The sequence below is a fragment of the Terrapene carolina genome, unplaced genomic scaffold (assembly GCF_002925995.2).
Source record: "Terrapene carolina triunguis isolate 2854851 unplaced genomic scaffold, T_m_triunguis-2.0 Scaffold53, whole genome shotgun sequence".
NCBI classification, from domain to species: Eukaryota; Metazoa; Chordata; order Testudines; family Emydidae; genus Terrapene; species Terrapene triunguis.
In genome coordinates, this window is record NW_020664404.1 from 2,257,161 (window position 1) to 2,272,987 (window position 15,827).

The following is a 15,827-nucleotide window of genomic DNA, read 5'->3' on the forward strand; positions in this document are numbered from 1 at the left end:
TTCGACTCCCTGTTCATTACAAGACTGGCTGATGAGCAATAGAATGTGGAACTTGACAGGAGTAGGTGCCGGTAGCCACGAGTCTGCTCCATTACGATTTCCCCCTTGTTTCTTGTGTTGAAGACTGACACTGAGCATTGCTACAGACTAGTAGCTTATGTCAGTGACAGACTCTGTGCTCCAGCCTCGTGGCTTGCATCAGCTGGCCCGACAGTCAGGAGTTCCCCAGGAGACAAAGAATGTGATGAAGGGAAATGATCAGGGGATGCTGGAAACTCGCTGCCAAGGTAACCTCATCTAATGACAACTGTCCCTAGCACTGATGAGCAGCATGTTGCAGACAGGTTTCGGGTCAGCAGCATTCAGCCTCCAGTGGAAGACAAACCACTCAGATGTTGTTGCAGGCCTTGTCTATTATTTATTTGTATTGCAGCTGTGCCCAGGAGCCCCAGTTATGGACCCCCACCTCATGGTGCTAGGTGCTGTACGAACACAGAACAAAAAGAGGGACCCCTGTCCCCAGAGAGTTTACAAACCAAGTACTTGGGGATTTTTTTTTTATCCAGCCACCATTCTACCATGGATGCTGCTTCACCAGAGAGTCTTAGGGAGGAATGAACACAGGACGCCACTGGTATTTTAACCACTGTGTTGTCTTGAGTTAAAGATTTTGTGGTTACAGTGCCAGCGATCAGGATTGCTGGCACAACAGACCAAAGTTACTACCTGTGTGTGTGTGTGTGTGTGTGTGTGTGTGTGTGTAGATTATAAAGCTAATTTTCACACAGCCTAAGAAATCACCAAAATAATTCAACCTATTTAGACTGCGGGTACAGCTACATTTGAGCTGGGAGCGATGATTCCCAGCGCATGCAGACATACCTGTGCAAGCTCTGCTCAGGCTAGCACCTAAAAATAGCACTGTGTCTGCAGCAACATGGGTGACCGCTCAGGGAAGCCACCCTGAGTACAATCCCACCTGAGCCCCTCAAGTAGCTGCCCGTACCACAGATATACTGCTATTTTTTAGTGCTAGCCCAAGTGGAACTAGTGTGGGCATGTCTACATGAGTTGGCTCAAATGTAGATGTGCCTATCGCAGTTTCAGGGTAACTGCACCTGTACTCCCTCCTCCATGGTTCACTCTCTGAGTGCCCAGACAGGTCTCAGGTCTCCAGCCATCACCTGGAAGGCAGGGCAGGGACCCTGTCCCACTGTCTTCTGATTGGGAGATTTAAGGCCTTATCCTGTGATATCCACAGTAAGCCAGACTACGTAAAGGCTAGCACTTGTGCTTTGCTTTCGCTGAGGGCTATGAATCTTGTATTGCCAGCAGTTACAAGTCACCACCCAGCTCTTTCTCAGCAAGCACCTTTATTCTCAAGATAAAATCACCACAGAGAAAACATGTTTCAAACAATGAAAGTTCTTCTATGCATGTTAAAAGCTCACCAGAGGTCACCTACCAGTCTTAGGGGGCCTAGTAAACCAAAGTGTTTCCAATGCTTCTACAGTGGTTGGGACCCTTGGACGGAAAGTCCATGTCTGAGTCAGTTCAAAATCATCCTTTTGTACCAAAAACCCTTTCTTTGTCTCGGCAAAACCCAGCCCGAAGCAGAATATGGAAACCACTCTGGGGATGATACCTCTCTAGAGTTGTTTAATCTCAGTAATTCACCTAATCACCGCCCAGTACTTTTAGTTGTTGAAGGAGCTGTGGTAGCCCTCCCCCATGGAGTAGAAGACAATCATACATAAACCTTTCTTAGATTTAATACAATAGGATCCCCAAAGATACTGCGGGGTGGTGATATCTGTCACTGTACCCTGTGGGCCACGGAGGGGCCACACGTTTGCACTAGTCACTGTTCCGGTTTATGGGTTAGAGCAGTGACAGAAGTGGCCTGCCGGTGGAGTGGGGTGTGAATGCAGGTTTTGTGCCGGAGTTGTTTAAGTTTTATAACACCCCGTGTGATGTAACAGCCGCATTCCCGTTTTGCAGACAGGGACAAGTGGAGCAGAGGCAGTTGTCTTTCCCACCATCACACAACTCGTCAGTGACAGAACTAAGAATAGAAACTCGGGAGTGGAGCTGGGCGAAATTTGTCAGATTAAAGTATTTTCACACGCACACAAAAAAAGGAGGTTCAGGTCGACTGAAACATTTTGTGGATTTGGGTCAAATTATTTTGGCCGTAAAAAAAAAAAATCTGTGTTTTTGTGTATTGGCCTTTTCTAAACAAAGGGTTTCAATTCTTTTTATTTGAAATGCCATCTCCTTTGGAATTTCACTGCCATATTCTTTTTTTAAAAAAATACCTCTCCTCCCCCAATACGGTTCATTTCATGTCAATTGAAACAATTTCTTCAAACCGAAGTGAAACTTTTTCTCTTTTTTGGTTCAGCTGCTGAACTGAAAAATCATTATTCCCCCAGCTCCACCCAGGAGTCCTTACTCCCAGTTCTTTGCTCTACCCAGGAGGCCATGCTGTTCACTCCCTTACGATGAAACGCCACCTACCTATGGATCTGGTAATGTGCTTGGGAGAAATGTTACTGGATGTAAAGATGGCATGGAAAAGCAACGTATGGATTCTCTGACATGTTTTGCCCAAATTGCTAAAAGGGTTTGTAAAAAGACACACAGAGGCTGAGGAATAATTTAATATGGCAGTTAGAAATGCTATCTCTGGGTAGCTAGTTGGCTTTTTCCAGCTGTGTTGTACTTACTGAAGGACAGATGGAGGGCGGTGACCCACTGTATCAGAGAGCTTATCTGTCAGTGACCTTGTTTCCTAGTTCTGCAAGCTTCATGATGCTGTTCCCAAGAACCTGTTCAGCATCATTTTTCTGTAACACATGTGGACACTGTTATAAAGAGGCATTCTTTCTAAACCAGCATTTTACACAATTTCCATTTTCCCCTGCTAGACTGGGGAGAGTTATTCTGAATTTCTTAGAGGATTTACCAATGTGATCAGATCAGACTGAGGTCCCATTTACTACAATTATTTTTCACTAGAAATCTCAGTTTCGGTGGCATAGGTAGCTCTGATTGTGTGACCCACATAATGTCTTTGTTTTGTTCATTTGCAATGCTTAGCTATACCTTATCTGGGGTGGAAATACTGAGAGATCAGAGTATGTGACATTTCCCTCCTCCTAAAGCTAGAAGAGTGAATAATAAGCTGCATAATCTCTCAAAATTTCTGTTTTTCAAAAACACAAATGGTGGGGGTGCAGTTCCACATAGAGATTAGCAAAATGCAATGCAATGTAGATTCTTTCTTATCAGTTTGGTGACATTTATACCTGAATCTGGTGCAGTCAAAATGATGACAGCAAGATGTGATTTTTCCTTTCTTTTTTTGTTTTTGTTCATTTCTGAGCTCATGGGTAAAATTTTCAAAAGTGCTTACAGAACCCTAAGTTCTATTTTTAAAGGTAACTTAGGTTCTTAGGAGCTTAAGTCCAGTCATGGCACCTAAATGCCTATATCCAAGCCAGAAGTTAGGTTCCTAAGTCTCTTACGGACTTGAAAAACTTTATCTGCCACTTTCACATCTCAGCAAATTGCTCTTTTATACAAATCCATTCTTCTGCCAAATTTGTCACCTGGCCCATTTGCATTAGGGGTCTGCACAGAGTCTAGTGTTTTGGATTTGTGTTTCAAGCAATGTCGGGGAGCTGGATTTTTTGTTGTTGTTGTTCTCTTACAAATCTGAAATGCAGGCCAGGCTCACAGTAAGCATCAAGCCCTTTGAGCGACCTGCATTTCTTTGATAGCTGAACACGTTTGGCTTTGGACCCTGTCATCATAGCCTGATGTCGAAGATTTCCCACTGGTGTGGGGTACTTCAATTCTTAGGTGTCCAGCTTGAAACACCTTGCGCCTGATTTTTCAGAAGTTCTGAGCACTTACATCTCCATACAAAGTCAATGGGAGCTGGGGTGACAAGAGAGCAAGTGTGAAAAATCAGGACACTTTTTTTGAGCAGGGGCATCTAGTTGTGTATATAAGACAAAGCCACTAATATCAGCACGGTCCCAATACTATCAGGACATCTGGTCACTCTAATGGGAGCCCCGGGTGTTTGTCACTTGTGGAAATCAGGCTCTAAGTGTCTCCAGTTGGGCATTGAAATCTGAGAACTTGGCTGCATGCCTGTACGTATCCAGTCTAGCCGCTCATCTTGTGTGTCCCATACTGCACTGGAGAAGCTTTTTTTCCCTGACCCCATCTGCCTTCACACCTCATTCAAATTCCTTTTTAGAAACTTCTTCAAGGAGGCTTATAAACTGCATCTTAAACACTTTGAATTGGTTTTTTTTTTAAATCTTCCTCTGCAAGGCTTCCCATCATGTCACATTCTCCCTCACCCTTCTGGTTTCCTACCCTGTCTCCTGATGTTTGTCCTTGTTTGTATTCAGGCCCTGAGTTTGCCAGGACAGCCACAAGTGTGAACTCATCTTCTCCCAAGGAATCCCCTTGTTGAAAACTATTTGCGCCTGTGGATCCTTTTGCAAGACCAGGCCCTTGGACTCTAATTCTGTGATTGCACCCACGGTGACTTTAATGGAAATCTGCATGAGGCATAAAGCGCTGCTTGTGTGGATCCAGTTTTAGGACTGGGGCTTTAGAGCATAAGCTATAGGGCAGGGAACCCATCCTGGTTTGTGGGTTCACGTCGCATCCGTAAGAAACAATAACTGAGCACCTTAAACGCGACCTGTATTTGTGGTGCCACAAATTTACTCTCTCCTGTGAATATTTTTCTGATGGCTGTTGGGAGCTGGTTAAAATGATACCTCGCAACACAACTCTACAGAAATAGCTGCTGTGAAATGAGTGGAAGCTTTATGCACTGAAAGTACATGGCATATTTAAACAGACTTTAACCCAGTTTTACAGAGTCGAGAGCCCATTTGCTTTAACTTTCAAACAGTGAGGCAGCTGAGGCTTTTTCAGTATTTAATTTTCTCAAAGAAAATCAGTGAGGGGTTTCTCTTTAGTGGCTTTTACCAGTGACTTCTCTGTAAAGCTGTGCAACACTCAGAGATGCTTTGGGCCTGATTCGCCTCAGTTTCACAAATTTTATTGCCAAAGTAACTCCGTTAATTTCAAGGGAGATACAGTGATATAGGACAGGGTGCAAGAGAGCCGAGAATTGGACTCTTTAGAACACACAGTGTCCCAAAAAATTGTCCCCATCCGACATGCTTTGTTTAAAATACACTCCAAATACATCTTTTACCAGAGCAGTAAATATTCCAATCTATGTTTCAGATTGCATCTCAGAATACAAGGTATAAACTATCAAATCTGGGTTTATGGAAAATAGATCCCATCAAACTAACTTTATATTCTTTTTTATGAGATTACAAATTTGGTTGATAAAGATAATAGTGCTGTTGTAATAGACTTCTGTAAGACATTTGACTTGGTACCACACAATATTTTGATTCAAAAACTAGAATGATATAAAATTAACATGGCACACATTAAATGAATTAAAAACTGGCTAACTGATAGGTCTCCAAATATAACCGTAAACGGGAATCGTCACTGAGTGGGTGTTTCCAGTGGTTTGGTTCATGGCCCCACTCTATGTAACATCTTTATCAAAGACCTGGAAGAAAACATAAAATCATAACTGATTCAGTTTCTAAATGACACAAAAATTGGTAAATAAGTGGTAAAAAAGTGCTAAATAAGAGGACAGGTTACAGATTCAAGGCAATCTAGGTCATTTCGTAAAGTGGGCACTAGCAAACATATGCATTTTAATAAGGCTAAATGTAAACATATACTTTTGGAAACAAAGAATGCAGGCCATACTTACAGGATGGGGGATTCGATCCTGGGAATCTGTGACTCTGAAAAATATTTGGGGTTGTGTGTGGATAATCAGCTGAACATGCAATGCTGTGGCCAAAAATGCTAATGTGACCCTGGGATGCATAAACAGGGGAATCTCACATAGGAACAGGTTATTTTTCCCTCTGTATTTGGCACTGGTGCGACCGCCGCTGGGATACTGTGTCCAGTTCTGGTGCCCACAATTCAAGAAGGATGTGGATTAAATTGGAGATGGTTCAGCAAATAGCCAAGAGATTGATTAAAACTGCCTTATAGAAATAGTCTCAAGGAGATCAGTCTATTTATCTTAACAAAGAGAAGGTAAAGGAATGACTTGATTACAGTCTATAAGCACCTCTATGGAGAACAAGTATTTATTAACGAGCTCTTCAGTCTAGCAGAGAAAAGTCTAACATGAGCCAATGGCTGGAAGGTGAAGCTAGACAAATTCAGAGTGGAAACAGGCGTAAATTTTTAACAGGGACGGTAATTAACCATCGGAACAAGTTATCAAGGGTCGTGGTGGATTCTCCATCGCTGACAATATTTAAATCAAGATGGGATGTTGTTCTAAGAGATCTGCTCTAGGGATTATTTTGGGGAAGGTCTCTGGCCTGTATTATACAGGAGGTCAGACTGGATGATCACAGTGGTCCCATGTGGCCTTAGAATCCATGAATAAAACACATGCCATCAACTTTGTTGCTGTTATTAATTATCTGTATTACAGTAGTGCCTAGAGATTCCCAGGTAAGATCATAGCTCCATGGTGCTATGTGCAGTAAATATACATAGTAAGAGACAGTCCTTGCCCCCAAAGAATTTACAGTCTGTGCAGATAAACCAAAGGTGGGAGAAAGGAACCAATATCCCCATTATACAAGATGGGGAAACTGAGGCACAGAGGGAAAGTGACTTGCCCAGCATTATACAGGGAGTCTATGGCAGAGCCAAGACCTGAAACCAAATCTCCTGAGTCCCAGTCCAGTGCCTTAACTGCAAGACCATGACACACGCTGGCTTGCATCTCATGCAACGCCAGTGAAGTCAGCAGGATTGCTTGGGGAAGATGGCAGGTCAATGCAGAACATGGCCCACCATGTTATATGGTGAGAGATCGGCAAACAGGTCCCCTTCTCTATCTTCATTGTTGATTGCTTGTTTAGCACTGTATAATTACACGATGCTGTGTAACCGGTAACGTGTGTATTCATGGTAGCAAGTACTATGCTCATTAGAAAGTGGTGGCAGAATTGAGGCACTGATGAAGTAAACTGTGAGCAGAAGGTGACTGAAGGAGTTAAAAGGATTAAGAGTGAAAGTGAAGAGAAATAACAATCGGGGGGTTAGGGGGGGCTCTCTGGAAAGAAATCTGAAGCTGCTCAGTATGTTTTTTTCCCCTGCTCATGCGTTAATGACTTGAACAGAAATCTCCCTTTGGAGACCTTTTATTCTAGCATCTGAAAAATAATCCCTGAGTGCGTTGCCGCTGAGCTGTCATCTGTGGGATGAGCCATGCCAGAGTAACCGGTGATGGCTGGTAGAAGCTATCAGGTGCAGAAGAAGAGGAGCTTTTCTGTTTAGCTCCGTAGAAAAGCTTTGGAAATATATAGCCACGTTTTCTGCTGGCGCCTGTGGGCACGGCTCCACCGACGTCAACCAGAGCAGCACTGGGAGTTAACACTACATTATGAGCAGGGCTGCCGAGAGTGGGTTCGGGCCCCGGTGAAAAAAATTTTTCGGGCCCCCCAGCAAGGGCGGATCGGCTAAACAGGGCTGACAAGAGGGGAGGGGGAAGCCGGGGCCCGGGCCCCCTTCCGGACCTCCAGGCCCCGGTAATTTGTACCGGCTCCCCCCCCTCCTTCTCGTCGTCCCTGACTGTGAGGGCCCAATTTGGAACTGATGTAAATGAGGGCAGCTTCATTTGGAATGAGTGAGTTTTGCCATTTATTTTCTTACACAGGGGTAGGATTGGGTCCTTATTTTGCACAGCAGCTTTCATACAAACTGCAGGCCTGACTCTGATCTCACCTCGGCTAACTCTACCCCCTGACAGAACTCCATTAAACCAGTCTGATCTCGGGCCCGGGCCCGGAGTTATGTAAGAGCAGAGGGAATGAGAAGATAAAGTGGAATGGGCCAGGGAAGAGAGACAGTTTTCACCGACGCCTGCCTTGAGATGGAGAACCCAGTTGTGTGGAAGTGATGAGTTCACTGTGAAATGTAATAAAACTTGTATTTGGCTGCAGTTTCCATTAGAGGAAAAGGCCCTTGGATTAAGAGATCAGATCATCTCCAGGTCATTTCATTTAGCACAGCTCTAGTGTTCACTGAACGGAGGACAACACAGAATACTAAGATCTGCCGCTAACGTGAATGGACCCATCTACCTAACATTTGAGGCCAACTTTTTTAAACCTAAAGTTAGGCTCCTAAATCTGTATCTAAGCCCATCAATAGAAGGATTTTTCAGAAAATGCCATTGTCCCTATGTATGCCCGTTGAAGTCAATGGGAACTACAGATGCTCAGTGCCTTTGGAAATCATGCTCTTTCTACTGAAAGGCTCCATATTTTTACCCATCTTTATGCACCCATGTTTGAAAGTGTTGGCTCAAGTCTTTAGTGGTTTCTGAGCATAAATCAGCTTCGTTTCATCTAATCTCCAGGCTTTGTCCCAACAGGGTCCCTTTTTCTATCCATGCCACATGAAGATGAAATCAGACACTCTTTGTTCATGTGTATGTTGGCCTTCCTAAAGTGATCTCTTCTGTCAGGCTTAATACAATTAAATTAAAGGGTGTTATATCCAGAGGGGCTTGTAAGTGGGTCCCAGCCTCCCCCTGGACAAATCAATGGAATTCTGACTTTATCCCATTAAGTATGAGGGGAAATGAGAGGAAAACCTGTGTATTACATATTGATCCTCTTTGTGTCGGATGACATGCCAGGCACAATATGTTAGAAGGGAAGTATATTGCATGCAGGACATCTTATAAATAGAGATAATTTATTTAGAGTTTCTGACCTCCCCCCCCCCCCGACCCCCAGGTGTACCCTTATTTAAAATTTAAATCTGTTGCCTAGGGCTACCCACAGGCAACCCAATTTTTTATGCTTCCTCTGAGGATGGCTGCTGCAAACTACCCAAGGAAGGTGAGCCAATTAAAAAGGCCTTCACACATGTGGCTCTCAGTTAGCTAATTCTGCCCTCTAATCCATCTTGTGCCCTTGGCATGGGATAAGAGACAGCTCCTCCATATGTCCAGGAGGAAGGCAAGTTCCCAGAGCAGTGCATTTGGGAGAGAGGCAGGGGCAAATTAACCTCATGCTTTCATAATATATCAGATGGGCAATATCTTTGGCCATTTACTATTCATATCTTACACAGTCGATCTCCGAAGCCCCAGCCAAAATAAAACACTGTTGTTCTAGGTCAGGGGTTGGCAACCTTTCAGAAGTGAAAAGTGTTGTGCCGAGTCTTCATTTATTCACTCTAATTTAAGGTTTCGTGTGCCAGTAATACATTTTAACGTTTTTAGAAGGTGTCTTTCTATAAGTCTATAATATATACTAAACTATTGTTGTATATAAAATAAACAAGGTTTTTAAAATGTTTAAGAAGCTACATTTAAGTAGGGGCATTGCCAGCATATCGAGGGACGTGATCATTCCCCTCTATTCGACATTGGTGAGGCCTCATCTGGAGTACTGTGTCCAGTTTTGGGCCTCACACTATAAGAAGGATGTGGAAAAATTGGAAAGAGTCCAGTGGAGGGCAACGGAAATGATTGGGGGCTGGAGCACATGACTTATGAGGAGAGGCTGAGGGAACTAGGATTGTTTAGTCTGCAGAAGAGAAGAATGAGGGGGGATTTGATAGCTGCTTTCAACTACCTGAAAGGGGGTTCCAAAGAGGATGGATCTAGACTGTTCTCAGTGGTGGCAGATGACAGAACAAGGAGCAATGGTCTCAAGTTGCAGTGCGGGAAGTTTAGGTTGGATGTTAGGAAAAACTTTTTCACTAGGAGGGTGCTGAAGGACTGGAATGGGTTACCTAGGGAGGTGGTGGAATCTCCTTCCTTAGAGGTTTTTAAGGCCTGGCTTGACAAAGCCCTGGCTGGGATGATTTAGCTGGGGATTGGTCCTGCTTTGAGCAGGGGGTTGGACTAGATGACCTCCTGAGGTCCCTTCCAACCCTGATATTCTATGATTTAAAATTAAATTAAAATGCAGAGCCCCCCGGACCGGTGGCCAGGACCCGGGCAGTGTGAGTGCCACTGAAAATCAGCTCGTGTGCCACCTTTGGCACGCATGCCATAGGTTGCCTACCCCTGTTCTAGGTGCTGGAGGGGCACATGATAAGAAATTTGTCCCTCCCCCGATGGAGCTGACAAGCTAAAAAGACTGGAGGGGAAACGGAGCAGTGACTTGCCCGTCGTCAAACAGGAGATCAGTCACTGAGCTAGAAATATAACCCAGCTCTCCTGAAGCCTAGGCCAGTGCTCTGTCCACTAGATCAGCGTGGCCCCTTCAAAACATGACGTGTTTATGTTTATACATGCTTAGAGTTCTAGGACATCGTTCATCGCAAGGGAGCCTAAGACACTTCACAGACTACGTGCCAACTCCTGGTACAGTGAAAACTAATCTGAAATCTTGTTCAGCTGACATCTGCTGCAGGAATCCTGCTGGCTGCTGCCACAATTTGCTCCAGCAGGGCAATGCGGGAGAACTGAAGCTGTTCCAAACAAGAGCAGCATACATCTTCCACTAGCGCTGGCTGCAGCCTAACTTGTCAGCATGGGCTAGCACAGGGGTGGGCAAACTTTTTGGCTCAAGGGCCACATATGGGTATAGAAATTGAATTGCGGGGCCATGAATGCTCACAAAATTGGGGGTTGGGGTGTGGGAAGGCAGGTGGGCTCTGGCTGGGAGGGCTCTAGGATGGGGCTGGGGATGAAGGGTTGGGAGTTCAGGAGAGTGCTCTGGGCTGGGATTGAGGGGTTCGGAGGGCTGGGGCAGGGGGTTGGCAGCGTCGGAGGGGGCCAGGGGGGCAAGGCTCCGGGCGATGCTTACCTCAACACAACAGTTTTCCATCGGAAAATTCAGTTGCGTCAAATTCAAAATGTTCTGTGGGCATGTGTCCACTTTGACAAAATTTGGTGGGGAAAAAGTCAAAACAACTCATTTTGACACTCTAGTTTTGATAGTGGTGAAACATTTAGATTCATTTTGGTTTTTACATTATTAATTCCAATATCTATTTTATATCATGATGTTTCAACGTTATCTCAATGAAGTGTGTTTGTGTTATTGAAATGGACCGTTTCAACATTATCGAAGTGAAACTATTTGAGAGTCCCAAACTGAATTTTTTTTTGGAACTTTTAGTCCATGGGAAATTTTGATAGTTTGGCTTTTTGTTTCAATTCGAGGTGGCGGGGGGGAGAAACGGTTGGAATTTTCTGTGGAACAAAAATTCTGTTTTCCAACTGGTTCTATATAATTTATATTTCCTGCATTATGGTCCTGAAAATCAATCCCGTGTGCTGTTGGCATAATCCGAACATATACTGAGCCACTTTTTCAGCTGGTCCATTATTACTGCAATTGAACTGTGAGTGGTACTAAATTCTCAGGAGTCCTCTACTCCTTACATTATTTTAATTTTCATGAGTCATGTTAGCTCTTGCTTAACTACAACCTTTTACATGCTTCGGTCTTCATTCCTTCCTGGCATGTCTGCTTCTCATCCCCACAAGCCGTCTTTCTGTTCTCAATGAAATGTTCTGCTATGGGACTTGTCATCCTTTTAACTTTTCATGAGCAAAATAAGGTTTTTTGTCCCCTCCATGCAGCTTCAGTGAAAGCAACTTCATTAAGACATCAGCTATCTAAGGAGAAAAGCGAGGAAGGAGAATTAAATACGTTTCTCCCCAAATCCTGGAATGGCTTCTGGCAGCCTGGTTTTGATGATAGCTTATTAAACACTGCAGTGTCAATGCAATGCCAGCTCCGGTTAGATTCTTAAGTTGCGTTTGAAGTTCAGTGAGAGCCGAAGTTTTAGGGAGCAGTGTGCTGTGGGTTGTGCTATGTGTTGTGTTGGTTTTAGGAAACTTTGTGGACCCCCAGAAATCTTAAACAGACAAATCTCTGCATTTCCCATGGATGAGGAGGAAGGGTGGGGTGGGTAGAAATGTTTTGAATTTCAGTGTGGGTGAGTAGATGGGGGTATTAGAGGAAATTATCTTGATTTTTCTCTCACGCGCGTGCACACACACACTCTGAAGCTGGTTGGATTTTTTTAACTGGAAATTTCGGTGAAAAATCACTAATCCCTCCCCCCCCCCAATCTTTTCACTCAGCTCTCTTTGGAAGAGTTTGTGCTTTACAGGAGGGAGACAAGTTTTACTGCCACTCTGCACAGGTGTAAGTATTTACACAAGGTGCAAGACAGTGGAGAATCAGGCCTATTGTATTTGAATATACAGCAGAGGAAAGAGATGTCATGGAAATCTTCCGACTTTAGCCATATAATATGGCTCCAGAGTGCAGGAACGCTGTCTAAATGCTGTGACCACTCATGCTAGCTATTGGCCCACGAAAATGGAAAATAAAATGCAGTTCCTTAGCTCAGCCTTCCCTGTTATGTACAAAATAATGGCCTTGTTACGTGAGCTAATGGTCTGAATCTGCTTCCGCTTTGCTGTAAATTAGGTGCCGCTCTGCTGACGTCAGTGAAGTTATACAGGGTAAAGCTGGAGAATCAGGCCTTTTCGTAGAGTCGCTAGACAGGAGCACAGTTTTGCTGCTTAAATGTTTACGCTTTAAGACATTTACCATGTCTGAGCTATTTTGCTCTGTCTCTTTTTGCTGCACCACAGCACTGACAATATAAATCAGAGACAACCACTCACGTGGCTTTCTGGTTTACTCTTGTTTATTGATCTATGCAACATCACGCTCTCCAGGGCAGGGACTATCTGGATTGTCTGTGTTTAGCAAACATTGTTGGTACTTAGCAAACCAGAGATGCGCCAGGTGCTTGACAGAATTACAGGTGAAACAACTAAGAATCACTGCGCCCACCTCTGAAATACAGGCGCCTCTAGGGTGGGACATGACAGTATTTAACAGCACATAGCAATGTCATTTATTATTGTTATTTATACTTTATTTTTGTTGTGGCCACGCCCAAAATGTGCTAGGTTCTTTCAAAAGAGAGGATAACATGGCTCCTGCCATAAGGAAGCCTAATTGTTAAAAGGCAAACTGTTCTGGACACGCAGTGATGCAGAATGCCTCGTACAGTTGAAACAATCTGGTCAACGTATGCAGGTCAAATGTAATTACTGGACATGGCAAGCTGCAGAATTTTCATGCAGATTTTAAATCCCATGGTGCTTGGGGATGTATGGAATTGAGGGGGTGGGAGAAGGTTGATTTAATCCATTTAGAAATGGGGCAGGCTCCACTGATCACGCAGCTAAGTTGGAACTTGGCCAGGGCACTTGTTCTAGGATCATCCCCTCTGGCAAAAAAAATGTTCCTGGGCTGAGTCAGGGCCTGAGTTTTGCATCTTGCTTGAAAGAACATAAGAACGGCCATCCTGGGTCAAACCAAAGGTCCATCTAGCCCAGTGTCCTGTCTTCTGACAGTGGCCAATGCCAGGGGTCCCAGAGGGAATGAACAGAACAGGTAATCATCAAGTGGTCCGTTCCCTGTCGCCCATTCCCAACTTCTGGCAAACAGAGGCTAGGGACACCATCCCTGCCCATCCTGGCTAATAGCCATTGATGGACCTGTCCTCCATGAATTTATCTAGCTCTTTTTTGTACCCTGTTATAGTCTTGGCCTTCACAGCAGCCTCTGGCAAGGAGTTCTACAGGCTGACTGTGTGTTGTGTGAAGAAATACTTCCTTTTGTTTGTTTTAAATCTGCTGCCTATTAATTTCATTTGGTGACCCCTAGTTCTTGTGTTATGAGAAGGAGTAAATAACACATCCTTATTTACTTTCTCCACACCAGTCATGATTTTATAGACTTCAGTCATATCCCCCCTTAGTTGCCTCTTTTCCAAGATGAAAAGTCCCAGTCTTAGTAATCTCTCCTCATACAGAAGCCATTCCATACCCCTAATCATTTTTGTTGATGGATGGGGTGGTCTGCCAGGCTGCTTGGGAATTCATATCCTTCATTGAGAGCCTTTAATTAATAACTTAAGATTCAGTATTAACAAACAGGTTCATTGGATACAACTAGCACGGCTAAGAGTTCACTAACAAAGCTCCCAAAATGATCTATCTTAGGCTCCAGCATGCACTAGATCTTCTGAAAATCCTGGAGTTGGATACAGTGAGGGCCGTTTCTTTGTTGTTCCAATGAGCTGGCCTGGAACGCAGGGAAGATCATTGCACAGCATTAGATTTCTTGAGCTTTCCATTCGGTATCAACAGGGGCTGGGACACACTTTGCATCTCTGAATTACAGTATAGTCAGCCTCAAGCATTCAAGAAATCAGTCTTATAAAATCGTGATTTATTTAAAGCAATAAACCTGGGCTTTTTTTGTTTGCTTTCTGGTTTCAGAGCCTTTCGGTTGCACTCGCTTAAAATTTTCAAGCCTTTCTCTGCAACTAGGAGCCCTAGAAACTTATTTTTAAAATGAAAACTTGAGATTCTCGTGTGATCTCTTGCTTCCAGGAGCTGGGGCTTTAAGAAATCTGTCGTGAGAGTTGGCGACACTAGAACTAGCAATTGTTAGTTTATGCTTAAGCCTGGCAGAATTCAGTTTTTTATTTTTTGTAATTTTGGCAGATAATATCGAAGTTTAATTTGAAGCATTTTTTTTTCATTTAAGTTTTCACAGTTGCGATAAATTATTGGAAGGTCAGGCAATAATTATATAATGACAATAGACATTGAGACTCAAAAAAGTTAAAGCTTTATAAGTATTAACACACAAATTGTCAACATCACATGTCAAAATATACACAGTAAATGTCCTTTCAAACTCCCAGTTCTCAAGCAGCATATTTCTTACTTTTTGCCTATCTGTAAATTTCGATTATGATGGAAATAGTTTTTGTGTATGTCTGGTGAAATCTACGTGTACTGACATTTACCGGTAAGAATCTAATCCTTCCAAACCTATTTATGCTCTTATTTGGTCAACCGGTATATTAAGAACATAAGAACGGCCATACTGGGTCAAATCAATGGTCCATCTAGCCCAGTATCCTGTCTCTGGCAGTGGCCAGTTTCTGGTGCTTCAGAGGAACAGAACGGGGCAATTATTGAATGATCCATCCTCTGTCATACAGGTTTATATAGCAGCTGAATGAAAACCACTGCAAACTTGTCTATATTAGAAAAACTGCATTGGTGTAAAAGAATCAATTTGCAATTGAGCTAGTTACTCTGGTGCAAACTTCTTAATATAGATCCCATTAAACCAGTTTGAGCCTTACAAATCGTTTTAGACTGAATCAGTAAATTTCCAAGTTGACCTATCCTGATTTTTTTAAAGTAATCTTTAAACTGGCTTAAGGGTGTTCACAGCAGGGGTTTGCACCAGAGTCTTGCAACCTGACCCAAACCTATGATAAGTGTTGGACTTGGGTCGGGTCTGGAAACAACCCAAGTCGGGTTGTCAGAGTCCCTTTCCCACTCTGAACTCTGGAGTACAGATGTGGGGACCCGCATGAAAAACCCCCTAAGCTTATTTTTACCAGCTTAGGTTAAAAACTTTTCCAAGGCACAAATTCCACCTTGTCCTTGAACAGTATGCTGCCACCACCAAGTGATTTAGACAAAGAATCAGGGATAGGACCACTTGGAGTCCTATTCCCCCAAGCCCTACACCCCCTTTCCTGGGGAAGGCTTGAGAATAATATTCTCACCAATTGGTACAGGTGAACACAGACCCAAACCTTTCGATCTTAAGAACAATGAAAAAGCCATCCGG